Here is a 7,202-nt window from a genome sequence, read left to right on the forward strand (position 1 = left end):
CAGCATGTGTGAGAGACAGCGCATGTGAGGGGTGAGTGTGTCTCAGAAGTCCGTTGCATCGTCCTTTCATTCTCTCAGCATTTGCTGAGCGCCGACTGCATGGCAGGCTCTGTTCTAGGTGCTGGCAATGCTGCAGTGGAGAAGGCAGTGGAAACCTTTGCCCTTGCAGAACTCACACAGACCAGACAAATCCCAACAGTAGTGTCGAACAGTGCTAAAGGCAGAGAAGGACTGACAGCGGGGAGGGCTGTGGTGTGTGTGTGTGTGTGTGAGTGTGAGCCGGGAGGTGGGTGACATGTTAAAGAATGAGGTCAGGGATTATCTGAGCAGGAAATAGTTGGGCAAAGATTTAAAAGAGAGAAGATAATATTTAGAATATATAAAGAATTTCTATAATTCAACAACCCCGCCCCCTGCCCAAACAACTCAATTAAAAAATAGGCCAAAGACTTGTATATACACATTTCTCTAAAGAGGATATACAGGCTGGGTGTGGTGGCTCACGCCTGTAATGCCACACTTTGGGAGGCTGAAGCATGCAGATCACATGAGGTTAGTAGTTCAAGACCAGCCTGGCCAACATAGCGAAGCTCCGTCTCTATAAAAATACAAAAATTAGCCTGGCATGATGGCTGGTGTCTATAATCCCAGCTGCTTGGGAGGCTGAGGCAGAAGAATCGTTTGAACCCAGACCTCGTGTGGATGCATGTGGAGGTTGCAGTGAGCCGAGATCATGCCATTGCACTCCAGCCTGGGCGACAGAGCAAGACTCCATCTCAAAAAAAAAAAAAAAAAAGAGGATATACAGATAACCAATAAGCCCATGAAAAGATGCAGAACACCACTAGTCATTGGAGAAATGCTAATCAAAACCTCACACCCATCAGGATGGCTGTTATAAAACAACAACAGAAAAGAACAAGGGTTGCCAAAGATGCAGAGAAATTGAAACTCTTGTGCACTGTTGAAATTTGAAAGTAAAATGGTGCCGCCACTGTGGAAAACAGTATGGCAGTTTCCCACAGAATAGAATGACCAGATGGCCAGCAATTCTACTTCTGGGCATATACCTAAAACACTTGCGAGCAGGGTTTGAACAGGTGTTTGCACACGCACATTCACAGCAGCACTATTTGGAGCAGCGGAAGGTGAAGCAACCCAAGTGTCCATGCGGGGTGAATGGGTAAGCAAACGTGGTCTAGCCACAGGGAGTACGACTCAGCCTTACACAGCAAGGGCATGCCGACCCGCAACAATGTGGGTGAACCTTGAGGATGTTACGCTAAGTGAAATGAGCCAGTCACACACACACACACAATACCGTACGAGTCCACTTATCTAAGGGTCCTAGAGTAGCCAAATTCATACAGACGGAGAGTAAATGGTGGAGGCTGGGGGAAGGAAGATGGGGCGTTATTGCTAAAGGGAAAGGGGGCGATGGAGGGTCTTACGCTCAGCTCCCACAGAAGCAGACCCTGAGACAAGGATGAGAGTCTCCTGAGCGCAAGGACTACCTGCAAGTAGTCTCCCTGGAAGGTGATCCCAGGATCGTGGGGGAGGGGTGGGGAGGGGCCTGGGAAGGGGCCTGGGAAGAAGAAAGCACCCCAAATGGGTGCACGCAGGGCAGATGACACTGTGGGCCAAGGGGTCTCAGCCCTGCTGGGAACCTCTGGGAGATGGTGGCGTTGTCCCGCTGAGGGATGAGGAAGGCGGACTAACCACAGAATCCCACCTGCTGCTGGCTGGGCAGGGCCCCTGGGTGGGCTGGAACATTCCTGTGTGGCACCTCAGCATCCACTTCAGGAGGCTGTGTGGGCATCTGAGGGAAGACATCCCGGCAGAGGGCACAGAGGCCTGATGATGGGAGCAGGGAGTGCCATGGAGAGGGACAGGTTCTGAGTCAGAGAGGTGAGGGAGGCTGCGACATGCACCCTGGGGAGGTGTTTTTTCCGTGCCACCCTGGCTGCTGTGTGGAGAAGAGACTGTGGAGGCCGCAGGGGCAGCAGGGAGGCCAGTGAGGAGGGTCCAGGAGAGAGGAGATGCGGGCTTGGCCCAAGGTGCTGGTGGGGGTGATGGTCCTAAGTGATCGGATTCTGCGGCCGTTTTGAAAAGACCCTCGGCAACATCTCCGGCAGATTTCAAGGCTTTCTGGTTCATTCCACCCCAGCCTCAGATCCGATTCAGGGGAAGGAGTCGTGATCTGCTCTGTCATAGTTTAGCACTGAGAGGTGCACAGTCTGTCCACAGGTGGGGCAGATGAAGGCGCCCTGGGCCCCGTTGCAGTGCACTCGGCCAATGAAGGCATCTTCACGTGCATGTGTGATCTTGGTGGGCTCTGGCCAGCCATCCTGGCCCATGAGAGATTGAGGACCCCCACAGAGGGGAGCAGGTCCTAATCAGGCTCCACCTCCATCCTCCTCCTGGGCAGGGCACCACCTGAGGTGGCTGACACCCTCCCGGGCAGCCCCCAGCGCCTGCCTGTCTGGTGCACCTTGCTCCTGAATACCAAGCCCAGAAGAGTCTGCATAGGAAGGAGTGGCCTCAGCATTTTCTTTCTGGGTATGCCCGCCCTGGGCTGGAGTCCTGAGCAGGGACTGTACCTGCTGTCAGTCATCTCCAGCAACGAGTGGCCTGCAAGTTTGCATGTGTCTCAGTCCTCAGGCATACACGTCCCACTCTTTCAAGAATGACCGCCCTTCCGGTTTCCAGGGTGTCCTGCAGTACTCCCAAGCCTTCCCCAGACATACCCTCCTTCTTGCAGGCTCCCCTAGTTCCCGGGAGCTGCTGTCCCACTCAGTTTGGCTTGGTGGTAGAAGGGAGCATCTTGCAATTCCCTCCTGACATTCGCAGCCCCCAGTCTTCTTGTGTGGCTGGATGGGGAGGGGTTGGGGGCCCCTTAGTCTGCCAGTGAGGGCAGGGTTGGGGCTGCTGTCTGATGAGCCCTGGCAGGGGCAGTTTGGTTCCGCTCACTGCAGCTCAGCTCTACTTAGAATGTGCCTCTGGCCCAGCCGTGGCCATGTTGCTACCCTGGGGCCATTTACTTCCCATATGTGGCTCTTCTGACCACGTGTTCCTGGGCTAGGGTCACTGGCTGTGGGTGCAGGCATCCGAGTGAATGGGTGGAGGCACCTAAAGGTGAGACTCAGCCACAGAGGTGAACCTTCTCCTTACTCTGCATCCTCCCATCCTGGCTGGGTGAAATGTGCATGTATATGTATACATAAGGCCACAGTGTGCACGTATGCCTGTGTATCTGTGTCTGTGAGTGAATGTGGGCTTGTGCTTTTATGTGTGTTGTGTGTGTGTCCATGTCTGTGAGTGTGTAGGTGCCCATTTGTCTGTGCATATGTACATGTGTGTTTGCCACTGTGTGTGCATGAGTGTGCGTGTTTGAGTGCATATCTGCTGGTGGGGGGGCTCTGCTGAATCAGCACCAGTGCTGGGCAAGCGACACTGCCAGACAGGCTGTGGCCTCCCCACAGTTGCGTAAACACTGGTCCCAGCTCCCCCCTCAAGCAGGGTGGTCCAGCCTGTGGCCCTGAGGCCGGTGGAGAGGAGTGGGAGGGGGCAAGGGGTTTGCCCTGGGTCCACCTTGATAACCCCCCATGCCTCAAGTGCCCTGCCATGTGCCCCAAAGGTCTGGGGTCTGTTCTGGGGTCTCTCTGTGCTTCACTTTCCTCTTCTGGCCTGGGGCCTCATCTCTGAGGTCTCCTCAAGGTGGCAGGAGGAGCCACCTCTATAGTCCGGGTCCAGGCTGAATCACAGGGTCAGTGGGGTAGTCCAGGGGCAGAGTTCAGCTTCAGCACCCCAGGCAGGGCCAGGCAGTCCCCCTGAAACTGCAAAACCTAACTCAGAAAGTCCAGTGACATTGCGGGAACAAGGCTGTGATGGGCCCTTGGAACTCACAGCTTCAGGGCAGAGTTTGGGGATCTGGAACTTGGGCACAAAGGACAGAATGACGGGAGCTGGGCCTGTGACGGGCTCAGAACAAACCGTCCCTCCACTGCACAGATGTTCCTGCCTGGACACCTGGGGTTCTTGTTAGCCTGCCGCACCCTGCATCCTCTCTTCCTGGGATCCTGGGGTTACCACTGGGACATGAATGAGACGGCATGGGGTGAGGGTGCCAGGAAGGCCAGAAACCCAGGCCAAGGTAGAAGGAGGTCAAGTGAGATCTTGAAGAAGTCAGGCATTGGATGAAAATTTTGCCAGGCCACAAGAAGGAAGGAAATCAGTGCAGCTGTGAGAAATTGGACTGTAGGGCTCAAGGCACTGAGGGGCAGAGAGGCTTATGGAAAGCTGACGAAGGCCTTAAGAGAGATCAGGGGTGACGGAACATATGGAACAGGGGAGGAGAGGCCAACAGAGGTCGGGCAGCAGAGTGACAGGAGCTCCTTGTGTTGCGTAAGGGGGCGTTTGGGGTGCTGGCTGGAGTCCTCCGTGGTTGGTCCTGAGGCCATGGGTGGCTGTGAGAGTTATGGGGTCGGGGAGAGGGCGGGCCTGCCTGGGAGCAGAAGTGCTGACCCGATCACCTCAGAGCACAGCAGGAAAATCGTATCTTGAACCTGGTGACCCAGCACAGAAGTGGTTCCCTGGGGTTCTCCCAAGTCCCTTCCATCCAGCCTCAGTCCCGCCCTCGCCCATGTTTGGGGGTTATTTGTTCCCCGCCCTCCCAAAGCCACACAATCCTGGTTTGTCCAAATGCTGACAGAGCACAACTGGAATGTGGCGTGTGTGTGTGAGTGTGTCCACACGACACTCCCGGCCCCATCGCCCAGCGGGCCTCTCCAGTCTCAGCAGCCGGGGCCCTGGGCCTCTTGGACAGAGAAGGCCCTCAAAGGTCAGGTCTGGGCAGGGTTCCTGCCTGCACCCTCCTCTCCAGCTTGCCTGAGGACTCCTGAGGTTCCACCATTTTCTTCCACTCTCCACCCCCGCCTCTGGTCTTGGGTGTCTCACACATCCACTGAGGCCATGGCCGTGGTACACATCAGAACCTTTCTGGAGGGCTGGTCGGGATGGAATGGAGTAGCGGAGACTCAGACTCCAGACTCCGCACTTCTAGGTGCCCCTTGGGACAGTTCAGGTCTCGGCAGCTTCCTGATTTTTCTACCGTGGTCCAGCTGAACATGAGTACACCCTTTTCCTTACCACACCTGTGCCCTGGGGCTGGAAGCCTGGGTCTTCCCTCCTCTCAACACCTCTGCTATCATACCCTGCTTCTGCTCTCCTTTCTTCTCTCCTATCGTAGGCTTGAAGCCATTTAAAGGTGCTCTAGAATGGCATTGTCAGCTCCTGAGCCAACTGGGAGAGGTGGTGAGCCCTCTGCAAGCAGAGGAGAACCAATCCCAGCCAGAAAGGCTGCAGAAGGGGTTCTTGCTCCTGGTGGAGCACGTGAGCATTTCCAAGTTCTAAGACCCAGTTTATCACAATACCTGAGAAAGTTTTGAAAAAATGTCCTATGTTGTGTGTTTTCCAGAAGCCCAATTTATGCATCTTTAATACCTGTCTTTCTTCCAAGATTGCATCCTGCCTACTTTCTTTTGCCTTGAGAATATCCTTCTGTTTACAAAAACAATGACGATGGTAGCTGTTGCTTTCCATATCTCTACTTGGTAAAATAAGACCTTACCTTACAAGTCAGTTTTTAAGTTTTGAGAAAATTTCACAGTTTGTTGCAATCAATCAGCATTTCCCAAAACCCCTGGATAGAGACTCTTGAATGGAGCAGATCTTTGCCAGGCCCAAGGCTCATTTGAATCAGCTCATTCATCTATCCTCCCTCCCTCCCTCCCTCCCTCCCTCCATCCATCCATCCATCATGTCATTTTCAGGTGCTAACTGTGTCCCACATGACTAACAGAGACCCAGCCCTGCCACTGGGATGGAGTGGGGAATGGGAACTTGGCAGGGAGGTGCTGATGACCCTTTGGGACAAGCAGGTGCTGTGAGATCTGGGCTGTGGGGTGTTGGGGCACAAAGGAGAAGATGCTTCAACTCTTTGTTGAAGTATCCAGGATCCTGAGATTCTGAGTGTCCCCAAATCTCTGGATGTCCATACCTGTTCCCACCTCTGGGGCCTGCAGCTGGAGGTGGGGAAGCTGGTGGCAGTGACCTCTCATCCCTAGCTGTAGCACAGGGCGTGGGATGGTGGCTGCTGTGGCAGGAGGCAAATGTTCAATGGTTTCTAGCCCCGGGAAAGGTGGATGGATCTTGAGGCTGAGGGACACGAAGGGAAGAAAGGTTTCCCTCTATATGGCCCAGGCTCAGTGGAGGGGCCCTAGGCTGGGAGCCCTCAAGAGAGTGACATGGCCGGATCCCAAGCTCTAGGCTGGGACAGCTCCAGGGTCCTGCTCTGAGGGCTGACTCAGACTCTGTGCAGTCCCTCCCCAAGAGGGGGCCTTTCTCATAGTGATGGAGTTCTCGGGCTGTTTTGGAGAGTAGAGCCGGACACATGGGAAGGCTCTGGGCTCCCAGGCTTACAGTGGACTCCAGGAACCCTCCAGGGCCACATTACAGAGTCACCTCTCCCCTCCTTGGTACTCGAGCATGTTGCCGTCAAGCCTTACACCTGAGAACACATGCCCAGTTATAGGGCGAACGTGGGCAGGATAGCCTGAGTGCTGAGAGTGACATCCAGACTCAGTCTCCAGGCCCCCGGGCTACCTGCCCCATTTGGGCCCCTGCCTCATTTTCTCCGGGGTTCAAAACCCTTCCTCCAGTCTCTTTTCCAGGGCAAATCTGACCAAGCTGCTGCTTGCTTAAATGCAACAAGGATCTTAGCTCCTGTTGAAGATGCTCTGAAGGAGCAGCTCTCAGAGGTAGGGGAGAAATCCATCTAGGGCCTCCCCATTTCTCTGAAACTGAGTCTCCAGAACTGTTTCTCCCCTGGCTGGTCCCTCGGTCGTCCACTAGGCTGACCTTGGCCCTGCTATTTTCTAGGTATGGGCCTTGCCCTCTGTAAGGCCACTGACTCAGTGAGGGCTCAGTTAGCCAGGCGCCTCAGCAGGGCAGGACTTTGAGAATTGTTCTGGTCCCTGCTCCAGAGGGGGAGGCAGGCGTTATCTTTGTTATGGAGGGACTACTGTGGTCACCTGTGTGGTGGGTGGAACAGAATGGGTGCAGAGAGGCAAGAAGACAGTGTTACGGGAGGGTGACTGGGGGCACCTAGGGGAGGGTATGTTCAGGTGCAGACTGTTGGGGGA

Source organism: Aotus nancymaae, unplaced genomic scaffold (genome assembly GCF_030222135.1).
Source record: "Aotus nancymaae isolate 86718 unplaced genomic scaffold, 86718_ANA_hifiasm-v0.15.2.pri h1tg000067l, whole genome shotgun sequence".
Taxonomy (NCBI): Eukaryota; Metazoa; Chordata; class Mammalia; order Primates; family Aotidae; genus Aotus; species Aotus nancymaae.